Here is a 19,632-nt window from a genome sequence, read left to right as displayed (position 1 = left end):
CCGAGGAGAGCGTACATTTCAGAAGGTGCACTGAGTGTTAAGTTACAGATGCTTCATTGGTATTTCTGTACTTCCCTGGTTGATCGACTGTCGATTTTCAGATTTTTCTCTATGGTATGTAAGGATTATAGAAGTATTCCTCATGGGATGATTATGTATGAGAGATGTGTTAGACATTTGGGCGGTGGAGTTGGGATCATATACGGTTATTTATGTGTTCTACTAATTTGGAGATCAGGAGTTCTCAAAAGCGGATTGCTTCATGGTTGTGGACTGTGAAGATTTGGCCAAAGATAGCTAGATGATAGTATATGTTATGGTTAGGTCATTGTGGACTTTCAGAGGATTATTTATCTATTTGTGGATGACCAGAGTTGATTTGGGGCCCATTGGTAGCCCCAACGACGATGTGTATTCTACACCGAGTTAGATTAGTCGACTCCTTACTACTATTGTTGGGGGATATGCCATTCAGTTAGAGTTGAGCTTATTCGTGATCTGATATGATCTATATGTTACTTCTCTATGCTACAAGGGGTTATGATTTGTTGGTTATAAGCACATATAGTGCGGTTCTGTTTGGGTCTTGTAGTGGGATTTGAGTGAGATGGTTATTGGGGTGTCGAATGATTGATTGCGCCTTGGTTATATTATCTCCGGACTGTAGTATATTGTACTATTTGCTTCTCTGTGGTTATGGTCATACACTTCGTGTATTTGATGTCGAATTGCGTGTAGTTGTTGATTTTGAGCATGGTAGCTTGAGGAGTTTCATATGGACCCGTGTTTGGAGGGGGTCGCGCATTGCAACTGGGTTATGTCGGGATCTTTTATGTTAGATTCGTGTGTCTTGGTTCTACTATGTAAGATGGGTTTGTAGCATTGTAGTTGTAGTGGTTCTTGTTGAACTTGTGGGATGGTTCTCTCGTTTGAGTCATTTTTGATGATTGAGTACATTTGGGTTGTTGCTTATTGGTGCACGGATTGTGTGGGTTATGGTTTTAGGTTGTATAGATGTGGCATGTCAGTAAAGTGGTTATGTGATGAGATGAGCTGATCAGACCTTGAATAGGTGCTATCAAATTTGTTTGCGGTATATTTGGAAGGATAATGTCGTTGGTCGGCTTAGAAATTGTCTATAGTTCTTGTCAAAGGAGAGGGAGCTCCTTGACTTGTTGATATGATAAGAAGTTATGAGTTTCTGCATGCTTCTTTCATCATTGGCAGTGTACGAAGGTTTTAGAACGAGGTTTTGTTTGATATGAGGTTTATTACCGGTACCGAGTTTGCTTCGTGCAGTTATTGTGGTAGAAAATTATTGCTATAAGTATTTGAGTTATGTGATATATAATGTGATTGCATCCTGAGCTATGGCTTGATACAGCTTGTTCAGACTTATACAGTGTGTGCATGCGAGATTCGGGTCTTGCAAGGAATTCCGGATGTTGGAAATTGGGTTCCAAGGTTTATTGCTAAGGTTGGATTAAGGATCATCAGTTTGGTGGTGTCGTCGGGCTTATATGAATTAGGGTGACGTAGGCTCACCCCCGGGTACGTTCGAGGCAATTTGATGGCTTTGGAATGACTCTTGGCACGTTCGAGGACCAACGTATGTTTAAGTGAGGGAAGGGGGGTGGATGTAACGACCCGACCGGTCATTTTGAGCTTTTACACTTTGCTCGGTAGTTTGAGGGCATGAGTAACTCTGTATGATATATTATGACTTGCGTGAATTGTCGGTTTTGGTTTCAACTTATTCGGAATTGATTTGGAAGAATGAATTTCATTATTGAATCTTTAAGTTGGAAGAGGTTATTAAGTTTGACTTTTGTGAATTTGACCCCGAAGCGGAGCTTTGATGGTTCTGTTAGGTCCGAATGATGATTTTGGACTCGGGCGTATGCCCAGATTTGCATTTGGAAAATTCTAGAAGTATTCTGCAATAATTGGCGGAAGTTGGAAATTTGAAGGTTTGGAAACTACATAAGTTTGACCAGAAGTTGACTTTGATGATATCGGGTTCACATTGTGGTTCCGAGAATTTGAATAGCTTCATTATGTCATTTGGTACTTGTGTGCAAAATTTGGATTCATTCCGGGTTGATTTGATATATTTCGGCGCGAGTTTTGGAAGTTGAAAGATGAAAGTTGAAAGTTCATTTGAGTTCAAATTGAGGTGCAATTCGTTGTTTCGATGTTATTATCTGTGATTTGAGGCCTCGAGTAGGTCCTTATTATGTTATAGGACTTGTTGGTATATTTGGACGGGCTCCCGAGTGGCCCGGATGAGTTTCAGACGAGGTTCAGATCATTTTTGTTCATGTTGAATTGCTGAAGAGGAGGTGGTTCTGGTGTTGCGCACCTGCGATTGTTTTTTTGCAGGTGTGGTGGCTGCTAAAGCGAAGGAATTGGCGCATCTGCAAAGATGGCTAGGCTGTGGAACTATCGCTGAAGAGGAGTGGGAAGCGCACCTACGTGCGCGTAGAAGCGTGATCGTTGGCACAGAAGCGGAGTACTCGTTTGGGAGCAAAGTACGCAAGTACGGTTGTTGGGCGCAAAAGCACGACCGCAGAAGCGGAGAAATGATCGCAGAAGTGATGGCTACTGAGTTTGGGCCTATTCGCAGATGCGAAGGATGGGTCGCACCTGCGACTCCACAGAAGCGGAAGTTGGTTCGCAATTGCGAAATTGCTGGGCAGATTCTATATATTTTAAGGTTTTGGTTCTTTTATCATATTTTGAGATTTGGGGGCTTGAATTGAGACGATATTTGAAGCAAGTTTCACCATATGGATTGGGTTAAGTGTTCTCTACTTGGTTTTGATTTTATTTCATGAATCCATCTTCATTTATGGCAATTGGTTGGTGAATTTTAAAGAGGAAATTGGAGGTTTTGTCTAAAACTTCATAAAGCGAATTTTCGAGTTTTGAACATCGATTTGGAGTCGGATATGAGTGAAACTAGTATGGTTGAACTCGAAATTGAATGGGTTGTCGGATTTTGTGAGTTTTGTCGGGTTCCGAGGTAGGGCCCGGGTTTGAGTTTTTGTTGATTTTGGGCTTTTGATTAAAGATTTGACCTTTATCAATTGAAATTGTTTCCTTAGACTTTATTTGATGTATTTGAGTTGCTTTTGGCTAGTTTCGAGCCGTTCAGAGGTCGGTACGCATGGTATGGCATTTTTGGAGCATCGTTTGGCTTGCTCGATATTGGATTTTACTCGTTCGAGGTAAGTAACACTTCTAAACTTGGTGCCGAGGGTATGCACCCCGAATATACTTAACATGTGTTTGGTGTTGAGGTGACTTACATGCTAGGTGACGGGCGTATGGGCGTGCACCATGTGAATTGTGGCTCGGTTATTTCTGTGGTACTGTGTAGTCCTCTAATCTTATTTGTATCCATGAAATCTCTACGTGCTCGAGTGATTGAGCTGTGATCCATGTTAGAAACCATGTCTAGGCTATATGCTTATCCTGTTGGGACCCACTGGGGTCATTTCTGCTGTTGAGTTATCTGTTTATATTGAAATTACATACTCAGTCATACGCATTCATCTACATATCATATCCCAGTCTTTGTCACCATTTATCAATACATCATATCATTATTTTTGTGTAGATCTTTTATGATATTGTGAGGCCGAGAGACCAGAGAGATTGATGACTAAGTGAGGCTGATGGCCTGATTTTGAGGATATTGATGGGATCGGGTTGCACGCCGCAACATTTACTATTGATTTATTCCATGATTGGCTTATTATAGATCTTGGGCTGAAGGAGCCCCTTTGGAGTCTGCACACCCACAGTGAGCGCAGGTACCTACTGAGTGTGAGTGTGAGTGTGAGTGCGAGTGCTGAGTGACTGTGAGGACTGAGTGATTGGGAGGACTGAGTGACCGGGAGGAATTAGTGGATTGATACTCTGAAAGTATGCATATGGCTGTTCACTATGTTGTATCGCATTCGATATGCGCATTTGTCATATACGCATAGAGATGCATTTTTCTCATGTTGTACGGTCTCACGTCATTCATAACTTCTCATACACATTGACATGTAGCCATAGAGATGTACTTTCCTCATGCCATTTGATACTGAAACATTTACCTATGGAAAAGTTTTGGGAAGAAAAATCACAGTTTTCAGACTTACTCATATTTTTTGGCAGAAGATTTGAGTTTTATAGTAATACTTGAAAAGAAAATGACTATTTTTCCGGAACTATGAACGAGATGAGAATTTTTATCGTAGAGTTATTACTTGTGTTACTTCATTATATTGTTATGAACTGTTACTGGGTATTGGTGTTGGACTCTGACCCTTATCCCAGCTGGTCACTACTTTCAACCTAAGGTTAGGTTTATTACTTATTGAGTACATGTGGTCGGTTGTACTCATACTACACTTCTGCACCTTGCGTGCAGATGTTGGATGCTGATGTAGCTGCGTACGGTGGGAGATGGATCTGAAGATGTACATGTGTTCTAGTCATAGCTACCTCTTGATCTTGATAGCTTTAGTATTTTAGTTATGTTCATGTATATTTCAAACAGATGGTGTATTTTATTTCAAAACAGCTTTGTAAACTCTATATCTTGAAGCTCATGATTTGTACTATCAGTCCTTGGGGAGTTATATAAATTCAGTTATCTCATCTTTGGCTCACATCAGTATTATTAAATTATATTTTATAGTTAATTGGATTACCTAAAGGGTCGGGTTAGGTGTCATCACGACGGTTTGGGTTTTGGGTCGTGACACATCATCATATATTTAAAGCTAAGGGAAGGTGAAAAACATGCCAGAACCTAATTATGCAACCATCAAACAAGTCAAAAGGTGCGAATCACATCAGTTCTTCTCCTTTATTTCCTACATACTACTCTAAAAGTAAAAATAAAAATTAAAACTATTATCCGGTTCAAGTTACATCCCAGAAAAGAACCGAGGCACAAAGAATAACCACGAGGGATTATTACTACCTAAGGGGAAAAAAGACATATTTTTGTATTTTTTTATTTTCTAATTTTTTTTTGTATTTTTGTTTAGTCTTAAATCCCTCAAGAAAACTATCTATGAGATCTATCGTCGGGAAAAGTCTTTTTTTTTTCTCTTTTCATAAAAAAAATAAAAACTACTACACTACTAAATACTATTATAATGGTTATATTACTCTATATAAGCATCCTAAAAAAATAAAACAAGAAGTTAACAATAAAGAAAATAAAAAGCTAGAAATTAAAAATATAAGAAGCTAACAATAAACAAAATACGAATCTAGAAATTAAAAATATAAGAAGCTAATATGGTTACTAATCTATTACTACTATGCAAAAAGAGAGTTACCCACCCCACACTAAAAACATGCAGTGTACCCAATGCATAATTAAAGTAGTAAGGGTGAATAAGAAACTCCCCGATCATTCCTCGAGACGATGGCTCTCATCGAAGAAGACTCTGTCAGCCTCATCCCAATCATCAACATCATCACCCATATCCTCACCAGTGGCAACAACCGCTGGAGCAACTTGCTCCTCGTCGCCATGTACCGAATGCTCTGGAGTATTGATATCTTCATTTGGTGGCACCCTATGGCCCACAACTAAACCAACCAATCGATGTGTATGTATGGTGAGCGGGAATCACTCAGTCAACTAAGTCCTCTCCTCTGAAGTAGCAGGCCTGCCCCCAATCCACAACTGCAAGTCCATCATCCCATACAAATGAACCATGATGCTCTCATCGCGAGCCTGACGCTCCGCTATAGTAAATGTCATACCATCTTCCTCATCTGGCCCACGGATAACATGTCAAACCTGGGCTCCTCATCCATTTGCTCCCTACGCAAATATTGCGTAAGCAGATTCACAAAGATTATCCTAGTAAGTGTGTCCTTTCTATATTGTGCCATATGGCTGCGTATCAACTGGCCCACATTCACTGGCCACCCTTTCATCAAGAAATACAGTAGACATACTCTCTCCCGGACAACAACAGAATCATGATCACACGAAAGTAGTCTCATGTTCACCAAGCGCAACCACACTTTAGCAATTTTCATAAACTTTACTTTAGGAAAAGAGGCATGGGTGTTGTATCTCTTGTACCGTGTATACACCGCATTCGAATTAACACCACACAGCGTGTGCCTAAAAACTATGTAAGTAGGCCGGTCAATAAAGTCACACAACGGCCCACATGGAACACTAGAGGCATCAAAAACTCTACATAATGTGCTAGCTGAAATATCAATAAGCCTCCCACGAATAGGCACCAATTGATCCTCAGCCTCACGGTTCCACCTGACGTATAACTCGCGCACTAAGCTAAAGTTTGCCTCTCCAAGATTTTTAAATACAAAACCCAGCCCTAGTTCATGTATTCGTTCCCAAATCTGAAGGTAATTGGACTTCAATTTGTGCTCATCAACTGCAAAATTAGGGAGATATGAGTTTGGATGACACTTCCTATACCATGCCTTCCCAGATGGGGGCATAATCTTGATGCCATACTCATGAGTTGCCTTCTCTTGAGGTTGCGCCTCAGTAGAAGCAGAAGCCACTTACTTGCCTTTACCACTGTGACTACCAGATGTAGCCTCAACATTGTTCCTTTTCTTTGGCGGTGGGCTTGACGGGGTGGCCTTTGCCTTTGGTGGTGCCTTAGCTGGTGCTTTAGAACCAGCTGTTGAACGAACCATATTGCATGTACCAGTCAATCATACCAAATGTCAATTCAAGGAAACAAGAACTATCACAAAAATAAAGTCGGAGTGCCCCCAGACTTAAAGCTCTAAGATATGCTAATTACTTTAATCCATAGGCTACTCAGACTTCGCCTTCATCAAATAAGTGTATTAGCATCTAAATTGTGGCACTACACATAGCCCGTATGTCATTGCAAACACACTTTACCAATCCACCCCAACTACGTAGAGTCACTCCACATGTAGGCTATCGTATCAATCATGCTCACCTAATACAAAACAACCAATCCCGGAGACTCGGGCTCTAATTGGGACTAAAATCGCCAATGAGGCAATTTATCGAACACCTTGTATGCATTATTTGTGTGTGAGATTTTTTGTGGGTGAGGGATTTATCCACCCTCCCAAATCAACTTGGGAATCGATTTTGAAATACTCATTACAACAATCACAAGATATCTTAGGGGTATTTGGGGTTGGGAATTCTTTTAGCATAATTGCACCATTGTTGAACCTTGTAGAGCATATTACCCAACAACTAGTAATTACATAGAAAAGATAGAATAGAGAAGAGAGAGAGAGGGGGAGAGAGAGAGAGAGAGAGAGAGAGAGAAATCATATCTAGGAATAGAGAGAGAGGACGAGGCGGTGGGGTAAGGTGGAGACTTGAAGAACTTGGATTTTTGTTTCTACTTGGGAACGTGACAATGGGGTTGGGAGATGTAAGGCAGAAGGTTCCTTTTTTGTTTTTTTTTGTTTTTTTAGGGGCTAGGGCGTGTGGGTTTTACCTAGGCCTCTTGATGCTGGGCTGCACGAGGCAGTGTGAGACGCGACCTTGAAGCTGCGTGAGGTGCCCTCAGACACACTAATATTTCAGCGTTGGACACAACCAGGCCGTGTGAGGGGCGACGTCTAAACCCTGCGAGGCACTAGCGGGCGCATAACAGACTCGTGCTTGACCCTGCGAGGCATCGTGTGGGGTAGTGAATTTTTAGCGCAGGGCGGGGTGTGGGGAACTGTACCTTTATGCTAAGTAATGCGAGGTATACTAAGATTGTGCATTCGACTTTACCTGGCGATGGATCAATGTTTTATTTTTCGCTTTACAATAACTATTTTAGCCACGAACACATATTTCTTCCAAGTAGCTCCACAACCTATCAAAACACTTCAAATTCACTCAAAACTCACTTGTTAGTCCGCCTCAATATCAAACAAAAACTAAAAATAAAACTAAACTAAATATACTCTACGAATTGGGTTACCTCTCAATAAGCGCCTTAGTTAACGTCATGACATGACGAATACAACACGAGCATATGTTTCCTCCCAGGAAGCGCCTGATTTAACGTCGTGGCACAACACAGGCTTTCAGGATTACACTTCGCTCACATATTGGGGCTCTTCCAAGTACATCACATCTTTCTCCCCTTTCTCTTCAATCATTCCAAGGTAGTGTTTCAACCTTTGCCTATTCACTTTAAACCTGTTTGTCCCATCTTCAGACTCAATTTCTACAACTCCACTTAAGAATACTTGCACAACTCTAAATGGTCTCGACCATCTAGATTTCAGCTTACCTGGAAAAAATTTCAATCTCAAGTTGTATAACAACACTAGATCTCCGGGTTTGAAGTTCCTATCTAGAATGTGCTTCTCATGCATCATCTTCATCCTTTCCTTGTACAATCTTGTACTCGCAAATGCCTGGAACCGGAACTCCTCGAGTTCATGTAACTCCGTAACTCTACTTGTGCCCGCGGATTCCATATCCAAATTCAATTGCCGTAGTGCCCTAAGGCTTTTTGCTCAAGCTCCATCAGAAGATGACATACTTTTCCAAACACCAACTTGTACGGAGACATACCGATTGGCGTTTTAAATGTTGCGCGGTAAGCCCATAACGCATCATCCAAATTCCTTCCCAATCAGTCAGAGTCGCATTCATAGTCCTGGTCAGGACATTTTTGATTTCCCTATTGGACACTTCCACTTGCCTGCTCATTTGTTGGTGGTAAGGTGTGGCAACCTTATGGCAGACTCCATACTTTTCTAACAGCCTTGCAAATGTTATATTATAGAAATGAGTTCCACCATCATTGATTATAGCTCTTGGAGTGCCAAACCGTGTGAAAATAATTTTCCTTAAACATCCTATTACTCCTTTGGCATCATTTATTGGAAGAGACACAACTACAACTCACTTGGAGACATAGTCGACTGCTACCAATATGTACTTGTTACCATACAATCTGACAAATGGTCCCAAAAAATCAATCCCTCACACGTCAAACATTTCCACCTCTTGAATTGTAGTCATCGGCATCTCATGACGGCGAGATATGTTGCGGGTTCATTGGCACTCATCACAACTTTTAACCCAGGCATGGGAATCCTTGAATAGAGTCGGCCAAAACAAATACGACTCCAACACCTTCGCATCTTTCTGAATTTCTCCAAAGTGCCCACCATATAGTAAAGCGTGGCAAGTCTGCAAAATAGAAGATTGATCTTTCTTGGTTTACACTTCCAGATCATGTTATTCACACAAATTTTAAAAAGTAAAGGTTCATCCCAGTAATAAGACCGACAATCACAAAAGAACTTTCTCTTTTGAATCGAAGAGAGTTCATAAGGTACAATACCGCATGCCAAATAGTTAGCAATATCAGCATACGAAGGCGTCTCCTCCATTTCCACTGCTAGTAATTATTCATCCGGGAATGTCTCTGTTATATCTTCAACCTCTACTTTCTTTTCAGCTCCCTCGAACCTTGAAAGGTGATCTGTCACTTGGTTCTCTGTTCCTTTCCTATCGCGGATCTCCAAATCGAATTATTGTAGCAAAAGAACCCAATGAATCAAGCGTGGCTTTGACTCCTTATTTGCTATCAAGTACCTAAGTGATGCATGGTCAGTATAAACAATCACTTTTGAACCTATCAAATAAGACCTGAATTTGTCGAATGTAAACACTACAACCAATATCTCTTTCTAAATCATGGTATAATTGGATACACCATTTTGTCCTTTCGCTTCCCCAAAACTGCTCATATAGCATAGTCACTCGCATCATATATGAGCTCAAAAGGCTGCTCCCAGTCTAGTGCAATGATGATTGGTGCAGTCACCGATCTCTTCTTTAGATCCTCAAATGCTAACCTACAATCATCAAAAAACACAAAGGGGTGATCCTCTTCAAGCAGTTTACATAAGGGATTAGCAATTTTAGAGAAATCCTTTATAAATCGCTTGTGGAAACTGGCGTGCCCAAGGAAACTTCTTACTGCCTTGACCGAAGTAGGCGGCGATAACTACTCTATCACATAAACCTTATCATGGTCGACCTCAGTACCCTTACTTGACACTCGATGCTCCTAAACTATATCTTATTGTACCATAAAATAACACTTCTCCCAGTTCAGCACCAGGTATGTCTCCACAAACCTTTTCAACACTCTTCTCAAATTGTTAGACAAACATTGAATGAATTCTCCACTACTGATAAATCATCCATAAAGACTTCTATAATATCTTCAACCATATCAATGAAAATGGCTAGCATACACCTCTGGAAAGTAGCCGGTGCATTGCATAGGCCAAAAGGCATTCTTCGAAAGGCAAAGATGCCATACAGAAAAGTTAATGACGTTTTCTCTCTATCCTCAGGGGCTATTGTGATCTGATTGTACCCTGAATATCTATCCAAAAAGTAGAATTGAGACCTCCCTACAAATCTATCCAACATTTGGTCAATGAATGCTAGGGGAAAGTGATCTTTTCGGGTGGCAATGTTCAGTTTTCTGTAATCCATGCAAATTCGCCAACCCATGACTGTACGAGTAGAGATCAACTCATTATTCTCATTCAGTATAACAGTCATGCTACCTTTCTTCAAACACATTGGACTGGGCTTACCCAAACGCTATCCAAAACGGAAAGATGACGTCCGCATCCAACCATTTAATCCTTTCCTTCTTCACCACTTCCTTCATATTCGAGTTCAGTCTTCTTTGATATTCCCTGGAAGGTTTGTGAACCTCTTCCAAGAGAATCTTATAGATGCAAAAGGCCGGGATGGTCCAACCAATAGCAGTCTTACATTTCTGTAACACCTGTAAGAGTTATTCTACTTGCACAACTAACAAATTAGATGAGATAATAATAGGTAAAGTAGAGTTAGGCCCTAAGAAAGCATACCTAAGGTGAGCTGGAAGCGGTATTAGGTCGAACTGTGGTGGTTCCTCTATTGACGGCTTCACATATGGTGCTTTTCTTTCTTCTAAGTGTAAGGGCTCAAACTGAGGTTCTCTTTTCTAGAAACCTTGACCTTTAAGAGACATAACCCACTCCGCCAACTCTTCACCATCAACTTTTTTTATATTTATCAAGCAAGCTTCTAATGGGTCTATCACATGAAGAGTCTCATCCTCCTCTTGTAGTATCACATCAACTGCCTCCACTAGCGAACAATTTGCAAATTTGCTTGGCCTCCTCATAGATTGTTGAACGTTAAATATTATTTCTTCATTGTTCAACCTCATTTTCAACTCTCCGGTCTCACAATCAATCAATGTTCTCCAATAGCTAAAAATGGCCTTCCCAAAATTATGGGTATTTCTTCGTCAAACTTGCAGTCAAGAATAACAAAATTAGCAGGAAATACAAACTTCCCCACTTGGACGAGCACATCATCCAAAATTCCTATTGGCCTTTTCACCGTGCGATCAGCCAATTGCAACAATATTGATGTTGGTCTAGCTCTACTAATGCCTAACTTTCTGTAGATTGCCAAAGGCATCAAGTTCATATTGACTCCCAAGTCACACAATGCTTTAGCAAAAGCATAACTTCCAATTGTGCATGGGATACTGAAACAACTGGGATCATATAAATTTTGAGCCATATGTATTGTCACTACTACACTAAACGTTTGAGTCAAAGTTATAGTACACAGGTCCTGGAAGTCAAACTTTTGAGACATCAAATCCTTCATCATTTTAGCATAGCCTGGCATTTTCCTCAAAGCATCCATCAGAGGAATATTCAATTGAATCTGCCTGAGCATTTTCATGAATTTCCTATATTGATCATCTTTCTTTTACTTTGCCAACCTTTGAGGGAATGTTGCTGGAAGTAGCTTCTGCCCACTGCTCTGTGTCTTTTCCTGATTAGAAGTCTTTTCTAATACCTGTTATGGGAACTGTTCAATTTATTTCTCCTTGCCTTTGTCAACTTGTTCTTGCTCAATTACGACCTCTAAGTCGACTCATCGATCGCGATTGGAACTGGAGTATGTGACACTGCCTCTCTATTAGATTGAGCAAATTCTTGCTCTCTATCCAAATCCCTTACATTCCTAAGACTCACTGCCATTAGTTGTTTTGGGCCTTGCTCCTTCGGATTGATATGTATGTCTATGTTTTTGGAGGACGATTATTGAGAGCCATGGATATATGCCCTAATTGAACCTCAATGCCCTTGATAGTTGAGTCATGTGAAACTACCTTTTTCTTGCATGTGGTGGACTTTTTCCTCCATCTTCCCACTGGAACCAATGAGTTGTTGCAACATTCCTTTAATTTCGAACAACCCATCATCTTATCTCACTATATATTGTTGTTGAGGTTGTTGATAGGCTAGTTATTGATTCGACTGATTGTATATGTGCTGCCTTTGATAAGGCACAACCTGACCATGTGGTCGTGCTCTTGCAGGGTTGGCATTGTATTGTTGTTAGGATGGTTTGTACTGTTATTCTGAGTTCCTCATTGATGTCCACCTTGTATCTAACCCCCACAATTATTTACGTAATTCATGTCTTCTTTGAAGCCCTAGATTTTATTTTCTCCACTTCATGAGAAAACATACAGTTGATTGATGCAAGGAGTGCATAGGACTCCATTGGTTGTGTCAACAATGTGAACCTGCTTCGTGCCAATCTTATCAATTTTCTTTGTCAGCAAGCTCATCTGGGTCATGTGAGTGACTATGTTTTCTGCATTTGTATTGTTTGGGTCAAGAGCAACAAAATGCACTATTGGAGTGAGTATTGTATCCCTCGTCATCTAGCCTGAATTTTGAGCTATCTTGTCAAAATGAATCTTACACTCCGTGAATGATTTGCTCAAGAATGCAGCCCCGACTGAAGCATCTATATTAGCCTTCAGACTGTCAGCCAAACCCATATAGAATCTCTATCCTAGAATCTGATCCGGGATGCCATGGTGTGGACACTTCACCAACATACCCTTAAACCTCTCCCATGTTTCTTGCAAAGTTTCAGTTGGTTTCTGCCTGAACTGCAATATCTCATCAATTTGCCTTACAGTCTTGTTAGGTGGATAAAACTTGTTTAAGTACTTCTTGACTAGTTCCTCCCAAGTAGCAATGGAGTTTATTAGGAGTGCATTCAACCAAGTTTGAGCCTCCCAATCACCAAGAATGGAAATTGTAACAATCTGATTGCTTCGGGTGTCATATTCGGCTATCTTTGAGTGACACAAATTGATAGAACATTCTTCAGATGTTGCTGTGGGTCTTCAATGTAAGACCCGGAGAAAAACCTTTATTCTGCAGTAAGTGCAGCATGTTGTTTGTAATTTGAAAAGTTTCCGCTTGTATCGGAGGGACTGCAATTGTAGTTCCTAGACTGTTAGTGGTTAGTTGAGCCCAATCATATAGAGCAGCCTCCGACACAAGGGGTGCTACCACTATGATGGTTGGGTCAACTTGATTATTTCTATTATTCCTGTTGACGTTCTCGACGTCACCCATTTCAATTTTGATTTGTTCGTTCTGTTTTAGTTCTTTGCCCTTCTTGTTAGCCCGATTCAATGTCCTGAATGCTTTCTCGGGATCTGAGAGACCTTTAAATAGTTCACCAGTTCTCAAGGAGCTTCTAGGCATGCACCTGATGGATAGGAGAATTCAAACGTGATAATTTCAATGTAAATATTTTTAGCACCACAGATAATTGATCTAAACTAAAAATCACAGCAATTCTTTCAAGTTGTAACCAATAACACAGTTAGTTCACAATCAACGACGCCAAAATTTAATCACACCCAACTATGCCTTATAAAAAGAACTAAGCAGGCGTTGCAAAAATAATTCGGTTCAAAAGTCCGGAGTCGAATCCCACGGGGAACTAACTTATTTTCTGTAACTTTTGAGTATCACTACTGATAAGCTCAGACAACTTTCACAGTTCAAGTTTTGATTTGAAAATTAACAAAAATTACTTAACTAAGAAGAAATGACAATAAAATTATCAACTAGCAAGAATGAGATTGAATCAAGGATAAAAAGATCTGTGGTTTTGTGATTTTTCCAATTGTCAAATTAATTCCTAACACGTTAACTATAATCTCGCCGCAACACTCTCTTAAGATGACGAGTTCTTGTTTATCGCCATTGTCACTCGATCAATTACAATAATTTATTAGAAGTGTTCTCTCGAACTACTCTAGCTGACAATTCGTAAAACTTATAAAGACCGCGCCAAAATGTTGTTATCTCTAATCCCGCATTTAAATCCAAGTAATTAATCTCTTAACTTACTTGAAAGTGTCATTGTTCAACAACAATATATAATCAAATATTTTCTCTCAAGCAATACAAGATAACTAGACACGATTAATCAAGGGCCCTTTAATTAGCCACAAGAAACACACAGTTGAATAATTAAAGAGTAAAAATGACTCAATTATATCAATACACAATCAAGACTTCATCCAACAATTGATTTCATCAACCCTAGATGATGGGTTTAGCTACTCATAATTGTGTAGATAATCATAGTAATATCCAAAAGCATTAAACTATAAATTAAAGGAAAGTAGAGAGAAAAACTCTTGTGATTCATGCTCCAGAGTATTTTATAGCCTCTTGCCTCTCTAATGATGTCTAACCCTTCAAAAACTAACTTTAAGAGGTATTTATATGGTGAGACCGAGGTCCACATGTCCAAACATAATGAGGAGATAAAAGTGGCTCGCAATAGCATCGTCGGTGCAGAGCATTGTCAGAGGCACCAATATTACTCCGCGAGGTACCATCAAAGGTGCCAACACTTCCTCGCGAGACACTATCAGAGGCGCCAACGATAATGCCCTAGACAAAGCCTTGCACTGTTTCCGGCCATGACTTTTTATTGCTTGCACGTCTTATTTTATTGCTCCATTTTGTAGCTTTGAGATACCATTTCGTGAAACTTTTCTTCACTTCATGTCCAAGTATTCCTACATGTAAAATAAACTCTATTAAGCTTAATTGTCACACAAATTAGCATCCAACAACAAGCAAGCATGATAAATAACATCAAAATATATGAAATTATAGCACGACATCTTTGGGTATTCTTATCTTTATAAGTCAACATTTTAACATTTAATTAACACAATATTTTTATCATTTGACGATTCGGTCGGGCCATACACCTCTTTCATTTGCAATCTTAAAGATGCATTAGAAACTTTATCCAAGAAATAAGGCAACAACAATAACAACAACAACAACAACAATCCTACTAGTGGGGTCTGGGGAGGGTAGTGTGTACGCAGACCTTACCCCTACCCTGGGGTAGAGAGGTTGTTTCCGATAGACCCTCAGCTCCCTCCCTCCAAGAACTACCCACCTTGATCTTAGGGTGACTCGAACTCACAATCTCTTGGTTGGAAGTGGAGGGTGCTTACCACTAGAGCAACCCACTATTGTCATCCAAGAAATAAGGCAATTCTTCTAATAATTGAGAAATTCTCTAGCTGGTATGGCGTAATGTATACTTATTTTAGCTTCTTCTTATCTTTCTCTTGTCTTCTTTCTTAGCGTGTTGGCTTTATCTTGTGTTTGTAGTAACCAGGGGAATTCAAGGAAAAACTAGTAAAACCTTTGTTTCAAGCCTCCAAAATTTTGATGTCCAATGATTTTCAAAAATTATTTTTTTTTATTTTATTTTTACTTAGATAATGTAAAAATTTGTAGAAAAAATTATTAAACTTTTAGAAGGAAAAAAAAAAAGAAAAAGGATTGCCTACTTTTTAATAGTAAAAATATTTTAGAACTTTGAGTTAAGTTATATAAATCTTCATATTAGTAAATAAAATTATTTTATAACAAAATCCAAGGTAATGTATGACAAAAAAATGGCTAACATCTTATTATTAATTTGAATTAAATTTTACCAATATAAATAATAATAATAATATTATTAGGTGAAGTTAAACTTTTATGTCTTGTGAGAATATATTATAAATCAAAAGTACGAAGAATAACTTTTAATTAGAACTTTAGAATACTAATTGGATTGAGCCTCCTTAATAGTAACCTGAAATTATCAAATACATATGTGTATTAGGCTATCATTCTCTTTCATGTTAAGTTTATGCAATTCCTAATAGCAGGTAGAATGACATGGTCTTTAAAACTGAATTTTGAAATCTGAGTTTTGAAGTTGGAATTTGAAATCTAAGTTTTGAAAACCGAGTTGTGATATCTGAATTGATTTTTATGTTCCATTATCCTTTTTGTTTTTAGGGAGAAGGACGCATTGGTTCTGTGGAATCAATCACTTCGTCAATCGTTACAAAAATTGCATCAGCCGTTAATGTTGAGGCTACTACTTTAGTTGAAATTGGGGATGGTTTGTCTGGTGCTATTGATAATATTGTTGATTTTATTAGCAAGCTAAGGCCATTCTTTGGAGTTGTTAATGCTGATAGTGAGGCTCAGGCAAAATTTGAGTTCGATATAAATCTGAGTTGCTAAATATGAATTTTCAAAACCGAATTTTTAAATCTGACATTGCTAAGTTTGAGATGAAAAATCTCAGTTGTTAAATTTGTGAGTTCGATATTTGAGTTATGAAATCTGAGTTTTAAAACAATTAACTATGCCAGTTTTAATTACTGATATTTATGTTCTACCTTTTTTCATTTTAGGAAGAAAGAAACCTTGTTTCAGGAGAATCAATCACTCTACTAGCCTTTACAAAGTTTGCAGCAGCCTGCTGATGTCGAGGGTACAACTTTAGCGAAAGTTGTGGATGACTTATCCGGTGTTATTGACAAAATTGTTGAATTTATCGACAAGATAAGGCCATTTTTTACAATTGCGAATGCTGATAGTAAATCTCAAGTTGACGCTGCTAGTGGTTGGGCTTATTGGGTCAGCAAACTCAACTTTTTGTTTGGAGCGATGAGATTGCTTCCCTCTCTTTTCGGTGATACCTAAGAATGGTGGGGTAAGTTCACACTCTGGTGGGCTAGCTTTCAGAGTGGAAAAGCCATAGCTGGTGCAGAGGTTGGAGGTGCAATAGAGATTGGAGGTGCAGATGATGGTCATGTAGATGCTAGTCATACAGAAGTTGGTGATGCCTTGACTTTAGTTTAAATTGCTTGAATAAGCGCATAAAACATCATACAATCAATAGAATTAAAAAAAATGCATCACACCTAAAACCTGATATGCGAATATCTAACGCATGGAATGCTAAGTCACGTTTTAGATTTCCAGTGCAACGCAGGCTTGTAACTTGTGTCAATTCGTTGGAATTTGCACATAGTCATTAAAAGTAAAGTACAATTGTTATTTTTCTCTTCCCTCGTATAATTTTAGTTCTAGCATCACCTTTTTACCATTATTCTATTATATTCTTGCACAAAATATATGTGCATGACTTTATTATATATCTAAATAATAAATAAAATATATAAAAAGATGATTCTCCTTCTTTAATACTAATCAATGATAAATTTAGTAAGTTGAAATTTAATTGTTTAAAATTCTAAAATATTTTTCTAATTATATATATGAGAAGTGGAAATAGGGAAGGAAATTTGGATAATAATAAACTACCAAAAGTTTTCAAATTCTAATTAAATTTATTTTTCCGCTTTTTTATTAGAGGAATTTTATCTCTTTCTAATGAGCATTTTTAGTGTTATTCACTTAACAATTGGGTCACGATAACGAACATTTTTAGTGTTATTCATTTTTAGTGTTTCCCCTTTTATTAGAGGAATTTTGCCCCATAGGTTTCATAGAATGATACCGAACAAATAAAGGACCAGCTCAATTAACAATTGGGTCAAGACAAAGAAGAAGCAGGTAATTGCTTTAGCTAAGCGAAGTACCGATATTCATTTTATTCCAACAGTATCCTCAACACATATGTGACATACAAGATTATACATACACGATGAATTTTAAAACTATTAGTTACCACTTCAAATGATGTATTTGTTAGTGGATCATGTAAAACAAGGAAAAGAGGAAATTCGGGATTCGTCAGGAAATGAGTGTGATTTAAATACTTCTGCGTTCGATCTAAATGCGGTTATGATTACATTGACAATAATCCAGAAAAGGGTGGATTGTTCATAGCGGACTCAATGGAGTCAATTATAGCATCCTGCTTCTAGTTATAAAAGAAATAATGAGTGTGATTTAAATGCTTCTGAGTGTGATTTGAATGCTTATACCTTATAAATGAGCAATCTCAAGCTCATGATAACATCTTATATCATTAAATGACTGTGCTAGAGTACCCCTTCCAAAAAGAAAAAATGAAATTTTTAAGTATAAAACGCCTGGCCCTTGCTTGCACGGTGTAATGACTCAGTCACTCGTTTTGAGTATTACAGTCCCGTTCTCCCATTTACTGCTTATCCTGTGTTCAACTATAATTATGTGACTTATCGGGGAGGTTTAAGAATGAATTGGAACACTTAGTTCCAAGATTTAAAGTTTAAGTTAAAATAGTTGACCGGATGTTAACTTATGTATAAACGACTCCGGAATGGAGTTTTAAAGATTTCAATAGTTTCGTATGGTGATTTTGGACTTAGGAGTGTGTCTGAAAAATTATTTGGAAGTCCGTAGTTAAATTAGGCTTGAAATGACGAAAATAGAAAATTTAAAGTTTGGAAGTTTGACCGGGAGTTGACTTTTTGATATCGGGGTAGGAATCCAGTTCTGAAATTTTTCATAGGCCCGTTATGTTATTTATGACTTGTGTGCAAAATTTGAGGTCAATCGGACTTGATTTGATAGGTTTCGACATCGAATGTAGAAGTTGGAATTCGTTAGTTTTCATTAGACTTGAATTGAGGTATGATACATGGTTTTAGCGTTGTTTGATGTGATTTGAGACATCGACTAAATTTGTATAATATTTTGGGACTTATTTGTATAATTGATTGAGGTCCCGGGAGTCTCGGATGAGTTTCAGATGGTTAACGGATAAAAAATTAGACTTAGAACAAACCAGAAAAATTTCAGTCTTCCGGTGAAACCGCATCTGCGAAACTTTGACCGCAGGTGTGAACTCGCAGAAGCGAGCATGTCAGCAAATAAGAGGAAAAGGAAGAGGGGAGCATTGGACGCAGGTTCGGGGAAAAGTTCCGCATCTGCGTGACCGTAGATGCAGACAAGAAGTCGCAGGTGCGTTGGAGATCGCAGAAGCAAGTTCGCCGAAGCGAAAAGGTGATCGCAGAAGCGGAGGCAAACAGCCTTGGCAAAACCGCAGAAGCGGTTGATTTTCTAAAAAAGCGGGACCGCAAATGCGACTAATTATTTCGCACAAGCGAAAAGCCCTGGGCAGAATATATTCGAAGGGTCCGAGATTTTTTCTCATTTTTGGACTTTCAAGCACGGTTTGGGGCAATTTTTCAGAGGGAATTCACGAAAAAACTTGAGGTAAGTCACTTGTGATCATTGTTAGTCAATAATATTGAATTGTCATTGAATATTTCGACTAGATTACGTATTTTTGAGGTAATATTCGAGGATTTGGGCCTAGGGATATAAAAATAAGATTTGAGGATTTGAATGTCAAGTTGATGTCGGAATTTGATAAATTTAGTATGGTTGGAATCGTGGTTAAATGGCCGTTCATATTTTGTAACTTTTGACGGGTTCCAA

General features: G+C 38.7%; 1 non-coding gene across 1 annotated transcript; it reads left to right on the top strand.

The window, feature by feature from the left end:
• Positions 1-12,927: 12,927 nt before the first annotated feature.
• On the top strand, positions 12,928-13,034 carry LOC117280986 (small nucleolar RNA R71). The gene has a single exon (XR_004511576.1). It is a non-coding gene; the product is annotated as a small nucleolar RNA R71 (small nucleolar RNA).
• The last annotated feature ends 6,598 nt before the right edge of the window (positions 13,035-19,632 follow it).

Source organism: Nicotiana tomentosiformis, chromosome 10, assembly GCF_000390325.3.
Source record: "Nicotiana tomentosiformis chromosome 10, ASM39032v3, whole genome shotgun sequence".
NCBI lineage: Eukaryota > Viridiplantae > Streptophyta > Magnoliopsida > Solanales > Solanaceae > Nicotiana > Nicotiana tomentosiformis.
This window is presented reverse-complemented; position numbering and strand designations above follow the sequence as displayed.